Here is a 14,978-nt window from a genome sequence, read left to right on the forward strand (position 1 = left end):
AGGTCATGATTAAACTACCAGAAGGAACCAGCATGCTTTATATGTCCTTATTCACTGTATGTTATTCATTGTTATGATATTTTTTTCCTCCCATTACTGCATTAAATTATAGTCCGTAAAACCATAAAATGTATTAGGAGACCATATTATTTCTGGTCTCTAAGAGGACAGAAGATGGTTCAGATATATTTTGCTACCCTATTTAACTTTGAAGCAGAGCATGCCGTAAACTTGCTGTTGTCCAGAAGTTACATTTCCACTTGACCAGATGGTGCAAGGAGAGGTCACGTGGCTTGGGCAGATGATTCGCCCGCTCTCTGCACTTGCGTTGGGGAAGGGAATATTATGGTTATTCCAGCTGATTCAAACATCCATTCGCTGTGGCGCCAAGCCTAAAGCAGGAATGCAGTGGTTGTACACATCTTTTAACGCTTCTTCCATTTACATCCTGCAAATAGCACAAATAATTATTGGCCTGATCAGATTTTGTTCGCATGACATGGAATTTTCCACAGAGTTGAAAGCAGTTTTAATAATACTTTAAAAAAAAAATTCAGATATTTTAAAATGAAAAATCCCGAAGGTATGCCGTTATAAAGTGTAATGTGAACAAAAGACAACTGCATGGAGACTGATTTCATTATTTATATTAAAGATATACTAAGCCATGACTATCATTTATTTTTAATTTAATGCATTTTACTTTGTTCCTAGTGATAAAAAAAAGATAATTTGATTGAAATATTTCTGTTTTCCATTAATGGCTTTATAGCTTTTTGAATTTTAATCTACTTTATTTGTGTGTTTTAGGATTTATAGAGATGCCTTAATCCTTTGTCTAATAGCTGAATATAAGTAAGACACACTGAATAGGCTAAGCTTAGCACTAAGATTTAAGAGTAGACTTGTATCACTGTGTTACATATCAAATAAATGAAAATTATGAGCTGGTAGTCTTTTCCGTTTCTTCCACATACTCCAATTATTATTATACTTTTGAGAACATATGTTTGACCGCATATTTCATTTTCATGTTATATTTTTAATGAACTTTTGTCTTGTTATTTAAAAATTATTACGATTCAAATGATCTGAATCTTCAATCATTTATTAGCATTTATGAGTACTTAGTTTAACAATAAGACCATGAAGAATATTGTCGAGTTTGAAATATATTGAGGCTTTTAAAGTGTAAACAAATAAAGACCATGTAGTCCATTTTAAAATGGTTCATGATTAATGTTAGTACATCAAATGAAGCTCCAGATGCAAATGTGAGCGGTTCTAATACATGTCACATTCAGCAGAATATGGGGGGGGGGGGGGAATGCTAAAATAATAGGAGGGTAAAGAAAAAAAAAACAATCTCAGAAGGGCAGCTGTCTTACTCCCCAGCTTGGAAAAAGGCTGTTCAATAGGATTACTGTCCTCTCCCATAACCTATCAGTCGGCTGATCAGAAATTCATAATGCAGGCCATCTATTTTTCAGCTCCTGCAAGGTTGCATGATTGAATTTAAATGAGCAAATGCCAGAAGTGGGCTTTGACATTCACTCTACATACTGTCTTTTTCTTCCCCCTGCTTGCCACCATCTCGTAGCATGCAAATAGGAAGCTGCGATGATCACAAGTGATCACAAAATGGAGGATTTCAGCAGAGCGAGGGGAGTGAGGGGAAAATAATATGTAATATAAATGGTTGCTGACGTGCTGTCAGTGGAGAAATTGCTGTTCTGAAGCCATTTGTGTTGAAATTAGTAGAAATAAAATTATCTCCGCACATCTCTGGACTGTCCTCCATTACAGCCAGCCATTTGCAATCTCCCTATTTGATGCTGTTGATAATTATCCGACAGAAGCGTATTGTAAGTGTCTGAAAAAACCAAAAATTATCTTGGAAGTGTAACGATACATAATACAGCGAGAAGCAGCAAATTTAGACCCCACTAGTGCATAAATAGACAAATTCTGCAGGAGTCCGTAATGTCAGTGGTGTCGTTTATGGGTGTACCTTATTAGTTCTAACAGGCTGGTTAGCATGGGGTCACCTCCACGGCTGCTGCACGCCACAGCAGGGTCATGCATCTTCAGGCTAAAACCAGGCAAAAGCAAGCTGAAGATTCTGTCAGATCAGTCCAGCATGCAAATGTTGTCTTTTTTTTTCTCTTTGTGCATGTGTATCTGCGTGTATGGGTGCGTGGACGAGTGTGTCTGTTTTCTTTTCTCTTTCTCCACCAGCCTCCTCCCCCTTGCTCTATATCTGCAGGACCATGTGATCCTGTTCTGGGCACGGGAGATAAAAGAAGTACAACAACATGGAAGGAAATAAAGGGCATCAGTTATCATTATTCCTTACTTCTCCCCCACCCCATCAGACATGTGGATGAGATTTAAAACCTTTTAAGAACTTTGTGTTTTTTTTTCAAAACAAGTTTTCTGTGGCTCGTTTATGCTTTCTTAAATTGACGAGTTTTAAAAAAAAAATGTGACTTGCTTTCAATATGGTTGCCCTCTTTTAAAAAACGGTTGTGTAATTGAATTGGCTCTTCCATAATTCGGTTCAGAATTATGTTTTATCATTTAAGCAGCATTTATTCTCGATACAATGTGAGGTTGCATTTATTTTCTGGGGCTGGTGTGTTCTGATGTAGCTGCACCCTCTGTCATGAATGTTTTCATCAAATTCTGTTACCCAGAAAAGAGTCAGCAGACATGTGATTAAAATTATGTTTCTCTTATAAAGTGTTCAATCAGTCCAGACTGGACCTTTTCGAATGACAATTTCATCCGAATTTGTGTCCTAGACTATTACTGAGTTATTTTTACACGAAGCAAACCCGAGTTTGAATATATGGAAGGCATTTGCACTGCTTTTAATCCCAGGCACATGCCTGCAATGTGGTTCTAGCCCCTAACCACCAACTCCTTAGAGCAACGTCTGGAAAAGTGACTCTTACAAGTTACGAAAGCCTTCAGGTTTTCCTTTGTAAAGCGTTTAACTGTGACCCACCCCTCCTCTCTTCCCTCCCCCTATCCAAGGCTTCATGATGTCTTGCCTGCTGGCTTAACATGTAGTTGTCTTTTTATTTTTTTATATACCAGTCACAACTCAGAGAGAGGAGGGGATAGCAAAACCTTGAAGGATGGAGCTCAAAATTCAAAGCAGCCACAGGGAATTCCAAGGCAAGAGCACAAGGCAAACAAGCTGAGGTAAGGCAGTTCTATCCTTTTCCTCGTTTTATTTATGGCCTCGTAGTGCGAGACTTTAAAAAACTTGTACTTGACTGCCAAAGCAGATGAGCATGGAAATCATGTGAATATGCAAAGCAGGCACACAGGCTGCGTTTGTGACACGTGTATGTGTGTATCCACCTCCCCTCCTCCTTGCCTCAGCGTCTGATCCTCAACAGATTGCTGTTGTTTCTTCTGATCACCAGCCCTGTGTGCAGAGAAGGGCTTCAAGCTCAGAATCATGACATGATTGCAGTGTTTTTTAATGTGTGCTTTTCTAGCTCATTTGCATGTCAAAGCCACGGAGGTGTGAGGGCAGAGATTAGTATGGATATGACATAATGATGTAATGAATTGAATGTGATCGCTTATGCAAGTAAGCAGGCAAGGACTTCTGATTTACTGTACAAGGTTGATTAGTGCCAGGGGCTGTCAGAATGCATTCTTTATTCGGGATGATTTTTTTGAAAAAATGATAGTGCTTTTCAGTTTTATTTGTTTTCACTGCAGCTTCATTTTTTAACCTGATTTTATTTGCATGGAATTTTATGATCATTAAACATGAAGCACAGCTTGACAATCAGACATTTATTGCCTAAATTTATTGAATCCACAGCAGAATTTGTGAACAAAAGATGCCTGGTTAAAAATATGATGCACAAATATTTCTATTTATTATTACTTGTTATTTTTATTTATCAATACAGGGAAATATATAGCTTTACATTTAACAAAGCTGAAGTCAAATCAGGGATGACTTAAACTGAGTTGTGTTTGCATTCAGAGTGCTGATGATGTGACCTATCAGCCAAGTTTTGCAATTGCCAGTTTATTAATACTTCGCAGAATTTAATTTAAATGTTGAATCAACTGCTCTTTTATTAAAAATTATTCTACTTTTTAATTTTTAAATCAAATTTTCATTGAAGCACATGGCCTACTATTGAACAATGCTGTAATTCAGAAATATTGAAGGAAAGAAAAAGCACATTAACCTTTGTTTTTCATGGATTTCATCCCAGACATTCATCCGCTTTTATACAAGTCATGTCGAGTAAAATAAAACTTTGCGTCTGTAAAGCAGTGAGATGCTGTTTGTTCTCTACCTGGTGTTTTAACTTGTAGAACGCTTGTTTTGCTGCCCCTATAAGCCTGCAATTGCTACAGAGCTCCCACCGAAACCCTAGTCTGTAGTGCCAATAAGAAAGAAAGGCAGAAAAGAGGATTATTACTATTGATCCACCCAAGGGGATCATTAAACATCAGTATCAATCCACAAATCAGCAGTCTGTGGTAGTTGCTTGGGCAGTCATTGGCAATTTGTCCCTATTAGATGGCCTTGCCCGAGGTGTCGATGATGAGAGTGTGTCTTTATCAGAACTTCAGATAGTAATTTTAGAATTTTTTCAAAAAATTCCCGGGTCACATCAGAACATAGAAGAACAATATTTTGGTCTTTGAAAAGTGATATACGCTTAATAAATGTCTTGGAGTTGCCAGATCTTTCGTCCCCATTATTACTTTATGGAAGTAGATTATTCTTTCTGGGGATAGCAGTTTACATTTTATTATCAGTTAACTAGAAATTCATTTTAGATTGAATTAATAAGTTAAGTTAATACATATAAAATAAAATTCACACAATGCAATGTACAAATAAGATAAATGTCACATCCTATAATTTATATGTATTATGGAAAGGGAAATACACCACTGATTGTATCAGTAATTTACTGATCAAAAACTGATATTGATCTTCAGTAATCATAAATCCATAGTGGTTATTTCTTACTTCTCTGTTACTTTCAGGTTTTGATCATTGGCAATTTGGGTGTCTAAAATACAACATGGTGAATTACTTTCTACCATGTATTTTATTCATTTTCTTCAGGGTATCGATTTAATGTTTGGCTCTGTGAAGTTAACGATATAACTGCATGTAAAAAAACACTGTTTAAAAGTAGATTTGTATTTTTTTTTTCCCCAGATAAAATGCTTTAAAGAAATGCTCTCAATATTAAAGCAATGATAACTGCATCACAATGGTTCAGTATCATACACATTCGATGTAAATTCCCCTTGATCAGTTCTTGTGCTTTTTCTATTATTTACAGATGTGTCTTTGGCTCTCGATATCTCCATTTGCGTTTCTGTATTTATGAAGATTTTTTTTCAGACTAAAAATAATTCAGACTAAACCTTCCATCGCTCACAACCCAATGTCAAAACGTGAAGAAATATCTGTGAAACCGTTATTATTTAGCAAGGCAGAGGTGATTTCATTCTCAATCTCATCATTGTACAGCAATAAATAGCTAAAGTTAGATGTACACCTGAGCCTCATTATTGGGACAAATGATTTGACTTCAGTGAGTTAATTGAAGCCCATTACTGATTAAATAGTTTCTTTCAACCTTAGTACATACATAAACATTTAGCACAAAATGTTATATAATGAATTTTTATTCTTGGGTAATTGTTATGCATTATAATCTACACATTTTATAATTTTGTTTTCATTGTGACCCCATATACGATGATAGCCATTTTTATCCACATTTTCCCGTGGAAATACAGCACAGATAATAAAAAAGAAAAAAATATTATAAAGCAGATCAGAATTCTGAATTAACACAAACTAACTGAAATTTAGCAACTTATATCACCAACTTATCTCTTATATCGCATCCCTATTTTAATCAGGACCCAAATGGGGAAGCATTAACTTAAATGCAGTATTTTAGAAAGTTTGCATTTAACAAAATATTTTAGTGGTTTCCTTTTAAGGTTAAACCAAGCATTGACTTGTTATTAACAAAATATTAATAGTCATCATTACTTTCTTTATAAATTTAATCTATTATTTAAGTTACTGACATCTCCAATAAATTATAATCAGTACTTTAAATGTTGCAGTTAAAAAAAAAACTGGCAGTACCATTTTTACTAAATAGCACATATGTGCATACAACTGAGCAGTATTTGCTCATATTCTCTTTGGCTAAAGTAGATGTTTTAGTTAATGTTTGATTCAAAGTAGACACTTTACATTGATAATTTGCTCAATAATTTAGAAGCTAGATGTTGCTTTATTTTAACGCCTTATTCCTGGGTCTTTACTAAAAATATGATTTCAATGTTATCTATGAGAAAGGGATTGGATATAAGCTGCAACTCCTGTATGAATTGCTAATTATTTGTTCTAATTTTTACTCTGGTAATAAAAACTGAATTGCCACAAATTATTTACTAAAAGTCAATCATGGAAACATTAATTATTATTGTAACTGCAGAATAAACTAAGAACAGGGATTGAAGATTAATATTACACCATGATATCTAATCAGAAATTGTGATGTTACAACATGGAAAAGAGAAAATGTAGAATTGTTCAAACATAATGAATAGAAATAAAGTTGTAAATGCAGTACAAATGTGAAGGAACTTAAGTACACATTCTACCCTTGTCCTTTGTAACATGCTACATATTTGCAGTAAACCTTTTAATGCATGCTTATTTACAAAAATAATCAAATGCACTCGTTAGCTTTGCCTTAATGAAACATACATTTTGGTTGAATATTTCATTTAATTGGATGTTTTAATATAATGCCACCTGAAATCCACCATTCCAGGAGCTTTATTCCATGGATTTGCATGTTTAGTATATGTTGAAGAGGGCCTTATCTGTGAACGATTTATGGAGTGTACAGTAATTTTCTGTTAATATGACTGTAAAAAAAGTCACAAGCCTTAGTGTGCCCAGTTTTCATGCAGATTTTTATTATATTAATTATAAACTGAAAATTACTGACAAGATCAGAAGTAATTCCATAATGCTGTCAAAGACTTCATTTTCTTGGGTAGATGATGGATGTAGCAGAAGAGGTGACTTCCTGGATCATTAATGTATACTATAGCTTTTGAGTTTTATTAAACTTAGTGCATATTATACACTGGTAGTCACTCTCCTTTCCATGACCGCGATTTCTGTATTACCATGAAATAGCGCAGGGTAGGCCTTTTCTTGACTACAAAAATGGTACTACGTAAAAATAACTGAAAGGAAATTAATACTGACTACTAGTCTGGCTCAGCCAACCCCGGCTCAATACCTTCCAGATTTCTCTTCCTACAACATTTTTGGCTTCCTCAGTTACAGTATTATTATTTAACTCTGTTAACCCTGGGTTTTCTCATTGAAAGTTACCATGCATTCATAAGATCCTTCGATGGGTCTGGAAATTTGGATTTAATTATTATTCCATCTTTGAATCTGAGCAGCTAAAATTTTTGCAAAATGAGCTTTTTACAATTCAGATGAATCGGTGCGCTTGGGTAAAGCATCACATGCGCTAAATAGTAAGACTGTGTCGATTGCAGATGCAAAAGTAATTTTATTTATGAAACAATGGCGTTCCGTGCTTTGTACTTCCAAGACAAGAGGGTTCAAGCGAAGCAAAACACATCATTTTGGTTCAGTATTTCAGAGCCAAATAACAAAATATACTCAGAAGAAATTTGATATCTTATCAGTTTGTTTCTCATACCCTTATTTCTTAAACAAAGAATATTTAATTTTAAACACTTGAGTTTATAATTTGAAATGGCTGCTTTTATGCAGTATTGCCTGTAGATGGCAATGCAGTCTATCGTCTTTGCTTTATCAAACCATTTGATTTTAAGGCTGTACGTATCTCACTATTGTGTAAAATGATAGCTTTTTAGACAAAGGATGGTTTTTATTGGAATCTAATGATATAATTGTAATTTTTTAGTGTTCTTAAAATCTGGTGACTGTAGTGGCATGTTTGCATGATTTTAAATGTTTTTTTTTGGTTGCGATTCTAAAAGAGCAAAAATATAGAGGGATTTTAAATTTGACTCCTGCAAACAAAGGAATCTTTTGACTATTATCCTTGAAAGATTTTGTAGTTGCATGCTTAGATGCATATGTATATTGGTCGATAATGTTTAAGTGCAGGGACAGGTTCGTAGAGCAGACTTTCTTAAAAATTAACTCTTCAAAAAGATTTTTCATGCAATTTTTTTTACAGGCTTCAATTAATTGAGCTGCTTTTCAAAATCTATGTCATTTTCGTTACTACTGCCCCTCTATTTTATAGAAGTGGTTTTCAGTGCAACACATAAATGACACTCTACTTTTCAATTTTTTTTAATGAAATTTCATATTTTTCATAGACTTGACCCACAGTTGAATGCTTTTTATGTCTGGTGCTTTATGCAAGTGTTTTTGTTAAAATTGAGCTTGGATGTACAGTCCTTGAAGCTTCATATTTCTCACATGGAAATGAAACAAAGGAAAGCTCGGTTAATTTTGTGTGTTCCGGTAATTAAAGAATGAACTCTTTCCTTTCAAAATAAGCTCTCGTTTTTCCTTAGTTGTAAAACAAAATGTTGATTACTTTTGAATTAAGCAAGCTTTATATTTTTAGATCGCTTTGTCTCCTTGACGCCTATTGATGTCAGTTCAATTTTTGACATTTTCTCATTTGGTAAGATTTCAAAATTGCCATCATCCTGCCAACGTGTCGAAAAAATTGTATGAAAAATCTAATGGGTGTCTGCTCTGATCGCCTTCACCCGTGGCAGAAAAGACAAAACTGATGAAATGTGAAATGTATTCAGAGTGGTTTGAGACAACAGTGTGTCAATAACCCCTTTCGTCTTGTTATGCTCAATGCAGCATACACGCTTGTCGTGACACGTAGGTTTGTAGAATTTAGATTAACATTTTTCACATTCACCTAATGTACTGATTTATTCCTAAATAAACGCACTAAAATATGTAATATCAGATAAGAAAATGAATAATTGTTTCACGTTTGAGGCTCCTGTTAATTTTGTTTTGGTTCACGTATCATTTCAAACAGTGCCTGTGCAGCATGGGTGCTGTAAGATGCAGTCAAAAAAAGGATTTTACTTTTCCATTCGTTAGAACATGATTTATTTCTTACGGTTCTCGTTTTAATGTTCTGGTCTCCACATTGAAGTAAGACATTCTAGATAGTCCTACAGTTAGTTTTCTGTGGCAATTCTTAATATGAATAGAAATTGGCCTGTTCAACAACAAATTATTTCTATAGCATGCCTTGCTTTCGGTCTGAGGTAAAATGCATGCTCCTGTTATCAATTTTATATTGTTTTATTTCTACTGCTTACCAAACTTGGCTGCTGTAATCACCTTTTGTGTGAAATGCCAATCTGATACACTTCATTGCTACTTGATGCAAGTTTCTTTTAAATGTAACATAACAATTACCTTGAATCTTAATAAATATACAGATGGACTCTTGTTTTGAATAAAAAATACATAAAATAATAGTTTATTTAATTTGCACTAGAGAAGGAACTTACAAAATGGAGGGATTGACATTTGTGTCTTGCAGGATATAAATGAATGCAACACAAATATATCCTTTTGGTGTATTTGCATTTTTTGCTTCTATTAATAAGTGTGGTATTAAACTGTAATTAAATGGCCAAAAACAGAAAAAATCCTTTGATGAAAATTTAACAAAAAGGTTAAGAAAAAGCCATCTAAAGGTGGTCATTATCTGTCAGCTCCAGATTCACTTGAGATTTAATATTGCATACAAATTTATATTTTGAATGATATTTTAAAAAAAATCTAATAAAGAGCGACAGAGTATAAAAAAATTAAATACAATCGATGACTGCTGAAATATTTCTTTTGAAATCTTTAATATTTATCATGTAATATGGGCCATATTTATGAAATTATTACTTTGTTGCATTTTTATTTTTTAAGGTTATCAATTTTATTTCATCGGACATTTATTAGCTCAATTTGATTTTAAATAGATGTAAAATGGGCTGTTGATAGAAAGATGTATTTTCTAATTCTAGTGTAAATATATGTTTTATTTCAGTGGGTGAAGCTGCAAGACTTTCTTAGTCGATGCAGCAGATTGCATTGTATTCAAAAGCTCATGTTTTGTTGCACACGTTTGAATTAGCAGGGAAATTCTGCAGCTTGCATGCGACAGTCTCATTCATTCCATTTATTTTTTTTCCTCATGAATTCAGTGAATGGTCTGCGAAGAGAAAATGACAGCTGATAAAGCATTTGTCTTTATTTGTCAACCAGTGAATCAAATATGAGAATTTGGAGGAAGAATTCCATCACGGGAATCGTAAGGGAATGACCATAAAGAGGGTGCAGTGCTGAGACCAAAGATGCATCTAGTGCCTTCTAACATATACCTTATTCATTTTTTTTCTTTGAACTCAGTCAGGGGTATAATTGGAATTCAGACATCAAAGAATTCCACCACTTATTCTATCTCTTTCATTGTGTATTTCAGTCGTTTTCATAATTCTATATTAATCTTATATTTGTTCGATTTTCCCCTTAATTTTTTGCCAATTCATTTTGTTTAGTAATTGAAATACAGTCTATGAATTATTTTTCCAGCATTAAACAAAACTGGTGGAATGTATGCTTGTGTTGTCTGTCTGTCTGTTTCTGTGAATTGTTTGCTTAAAGCACGTTGTTACAGACTTTGTGTGTTGCAAATGTTAGTATTTTTTTAAGGAGATTAGTAATAATGAGACCGACTAATTAGAGTTTTTAACAGAGGTATAATAATAGTTGAATTTTGAATTTCGTACAAATAATGTTATCATTTTCTGTAAAGACTGAATAACTATTTAGTCTTGTGAAACAAAGCATGTTTGTAACAGATTAAAGAAATATTGAATCATCATTTTATTACACATAGGATCACTGGAACAATATAGTTTTGCTTGTGCGTATGACAGTTTCATTCTATCATATGATGAATAACATGAAGCTTTATTTTATCTATTATATACGACTTCCTCAGTGAAAACGGTATTCGTATAGTTCACAGTGACGCTACCAATAAAATGCAAATGCACTGCATCCTAAGCTATGGTACTGTGAACTGGATATGAATCTATGCAACGACACAAGTGGTATCTGTCCTTTTCATTTGAAGTAATGCCCTATTATAAAGTAAGATATTTACAACATTGATATGTGGCTGGCCAAAAAAAGAATTAGATATGGTATCTGATATGAAAATGCAAGTAATAAACAAATGCACAGTTCCAAATTTATTAAAGCTAATCTGACAAAACTCATTCCTTGTATAGGCCTAGATTACAGCAGACTTGCAAGGAGAATAAAATATTTGTGTCACTTGAGGCTATTTGGGGGGCATATAGGAACGAGTTACTTTTATCGTTCTTGCAGTGAGTAGAATTTGAACTTAATATTCCATGAAATAAGGCAACACCATCAAGCTATTGTAATCACTTCAGGTTAATAGAAGAAGTAAAATTGTCTTTCTCGCACACATTAGAGCAAGACAGCATTATTAAAGTTTTGTGGACAGGCAGTTAAAATATATCCTCTGTGGCTGACGCAAGTCTTTTCAGTTTAGATGACAGCTTTTCAAATCTTAATAGGCTGCTCATTTCTGGTCTGAGAGTTTTCAGCACTTCTTTCAAATGTGGGCTGTAACACGAGGTAAAAACTGACATAACGAAGTGTCATGTATTGCAGAAACCTTTATTCAGTAAGTGCCCCGTGATAAATTGGTGTCAATAAGCAAACAATTAGAAATAGTTTGTGCCACCCTCAGGGCTGTTTTCATGATTTGATTTCTAAACCTTTTCTCCTACTCTCGTTGGTCATTATGCAATATCAAATTGTATGAAGAAGCAATGAATTAACACAAAATATATTTTATATATTTATTTATGCAGATATGTGCTTAGGAGGTTCATGGCAAAACAGTATTCCCTTCAAAGGAACAAGTTTGTACCATTTTCTTTTCACATACGGCTCCATGTTACACAGTGAGATGCAGATTAACACTATCTCTGATGTTTGCTCGAGGCTACTAATGCTGTAGAGTAACCTTGTTGTAGAGGTGTATTCTGAGATTCCTAAAAACAACCGTTATGCTTTCAAATATAAAACAATAGATGAAGGTTAAGAGTTAAAATTATATACATTTCAGAAATCAGATCATACGTGACAATTGATTTGATAATTGAAGTAGGGTTTAAATTCTGCACACAGGGTGTACCGCAGAGGTACGTTTTGATATCAGCTTTTTCGTTGTGTTGTTTATCCACTGTGGCACTTAGCAATATGCAGTTATGCATTACACTGTTAGCAAAGTTTCCATTCTGATATGTAGCTATTAAAGGGTTTGTACAGCTTCACTTTCCTCATAAGCTTACAATGAATATCTTCCCAGAATATCATGTACGCTTCTATTAGGATGGATGCAGATTGTGTGTTGTGCAGGTTACAGGTCAGAGGCATTAAATCCCAGGCAATTTTCTACTCAAAAATGCAGTAAACCACAGCTTAAACATGTAAAAGAAGCAACATCAGTAGAGAATAAATATATTTTTCATCTCAATACCACCACATATCTGTCTGATTTCATATAGCATCAGTGCGAGCCCAAAAAAGGAAGGATGGTTGTTGGTTACAAATATTTATCAAATATAATTCCCACAGGACTACATTCCACATTTTTTTCTTGTTCTTCATGTGCTAAACTGTAATGTTTTGCATTTGAACTTCATTAAACGATATATCACAAAATTAATATTTTGATAGTACAGCTCCTTATGCTGCAGGCCTTGGGACAATGTATTTACTTATTTTTACATCTTGCACAGCAGTGTTATTTCATTACTTCATTCTGATCTGAATGCAGAATTCAAAACCAGGTCATAATCAAATATATCAGATATGTCCATAGGAAAGCAAAAATGATTTTGTTTTCTGAAATTATTCAGGCAAAGGATGATTCGACGTTCAATAAGGAACATTTAATAGTAGAAAAGGAAAATGTTGGTATTGGAATGTAACCTGAACCTTCAGCGTATTTTACAAATGATGTGAGACTGACATTTGAGCAGCCAGAAATATGTTTAATTCTGGGGATTGAGGCCTGCTTGTGGGGGTTTGGGTTCTCATTATTACCATTGTGATGCTTTAATGGCAAGAGACTACACTCGTTACAAAAAAGCAATCTCGTCTTATTTGCTGTGACCAATAATTTCAAAACAGTGGAGAATAAAATGTTAAAATTAATAAACACGATCATTTTTATTTTCATTACACATTGAACAGTAAAATCCGGTTAAATTAGATTTTTTTTCCGTTTGGAGGTGAATTTGTGGAAAAGAATAACTACTGATTCCTGGATCACTCTCAAAATGTAAACTTAATATTACTGTTTCCTACTGAATATTTCAGTAAAAAGCTAAAACTACCTCAAAAGACAGCCACCGGATGCACGATATTTAGTGTGGTTATGATTAATACAATTAATTCAAACACTAAAATATGTAATTTGGTCGAGAGCTTGTGTTTCTAATAACACAGTCGCAATGTTCAACTGTTCCATTAAGTAAAACTGACTGAAAAGCTTTCTGCTATTCTGGGACTGATGGAAATTTCAATACCTTATTTATACAACATTCTTTGCAGCAGACAAAAAAATAACTTTAAGATAAGAGTGACCACAATTGAAATAAAGCTTTAAAAATTCTGGAAGCAGAAAAGTTGGCATATTCCATGAGTCGACATTTAGTTACTATTGTGCCAGCACCAAGATATATTTGTTGCAGAAATGCTGTATGTTTCAGGGTAACTTAAAAATGCTTGCACATATTTACACTATGCCTTTCAACCTGCTTATGGTTTCATTCATAATGCATCATTTTAGGATCAGTAAATCATCTCTTTAGCTATAAACAGTTTCAAAAAAGAATAAATCCTGATTTTTTCCAATGTTCTTGCAATAATGTCAATCACTAACACATGGAATGATTTATTTAATAGATTGATTATTTCATTTCTGGCCTTTCTAGGGCTCAAAAAGCACTTGAAAGAATAAATTTAATGTGGCCTTGTGCACCGGGAGCTGAGGAGGTGACAGAAACATGAAATAATTTATACGTCTCACACTCCTCTATCTGTCTTATATCTGCCTTGTGGTCATCCATAGAGCAGCATTAAATTCTTTAAGCAAGTATCCATTTGCTCTTTGGTGTACGGTTTAAATTAGTAAAATGTAAATTGATGGTTTACCATGCAATGTCTTATCATAATTTATTTATGAGATGTGTCGTGTACATGGCGAGAGAACAAGCGAATGCAGAATCCCACATAGCTGCATGGACAATAGCATGTAAGACCATGTTATTTCATTCGCATCCCAGTGTATAATAGCACATCTGAGCTTCATTGCTGAAAGAAATGAAAAGGTGCTAAAACATGGAAGCTTCTGTGGGTTTTTTTTTTTTAATCACGTCTTGCATATTATCAGGGAAGTACTGTAATCGTTTCTTAATGATATCTTTTATTGTCGATGCAGCACGCACTCAAGCAATTTTGAGTCGACAGGACAACTGTGTTTGAATCTAAAAACAGGAGCAGCAGTGGTCCACATGGCCTTTGAGCCGCTCCATCACTGTACGATCATTGCTGAACCTGTGGCTCGAGCCCGTTTTTCTGCTGAATATCCTTGTCCTCGCAATACCACAGTGTCCAAAAAATCTATCTGTCTCGCCCTTGAATATACCCAGTGACTGAGCATCCGCTGTTTTTGAGCTGGAGAATTCAAAAAGATTTATCACTCTCATCATAAAGAAATTTCTCCTCATCTCGTACCTAAATGACTGACCCCTTATCCAGAGACCATACC

The 14,978-nt window shown here is 34.2% G+C and overlaps 1 long non-coding RNA gene across 1 annotated transcript in view; it reads left to right on the top strand.

Moving 5' to 3' along the window:
- Window positions 1-3,028: 3,028 nt before the first annotated feature.
- The window catches only part of LOC129705402 (uncharacterized), a 33,491-nt gene continuing 21,541 nt past the window's right edge, over window positions 3,029-14,978 (top strand). Inside the window, exon 1 of the long non-coding RNA XR_008724903.1 lies at window positions 3,029-3,210. This is a non-coding gene — a long non-coding RNA (uncharacterized LOC129705402). The remainder of the gene's footprint in view (window positions 3,211-14,978) is intronic.

This window comes from Leucoraja erinacea, chromosome 17, assembly GCF_028641065.1.
Source record: "Leucoraja erinacea ecotype New England chromosome 17, Leri_hhj_1, whole genome shotgun sequence".
NCBI lineage: Eukaryota > Metazoa > Chordata > Chondrichthyes > Rajiformes > Rajidae > Leucoraja > Leucoraja erinaceus.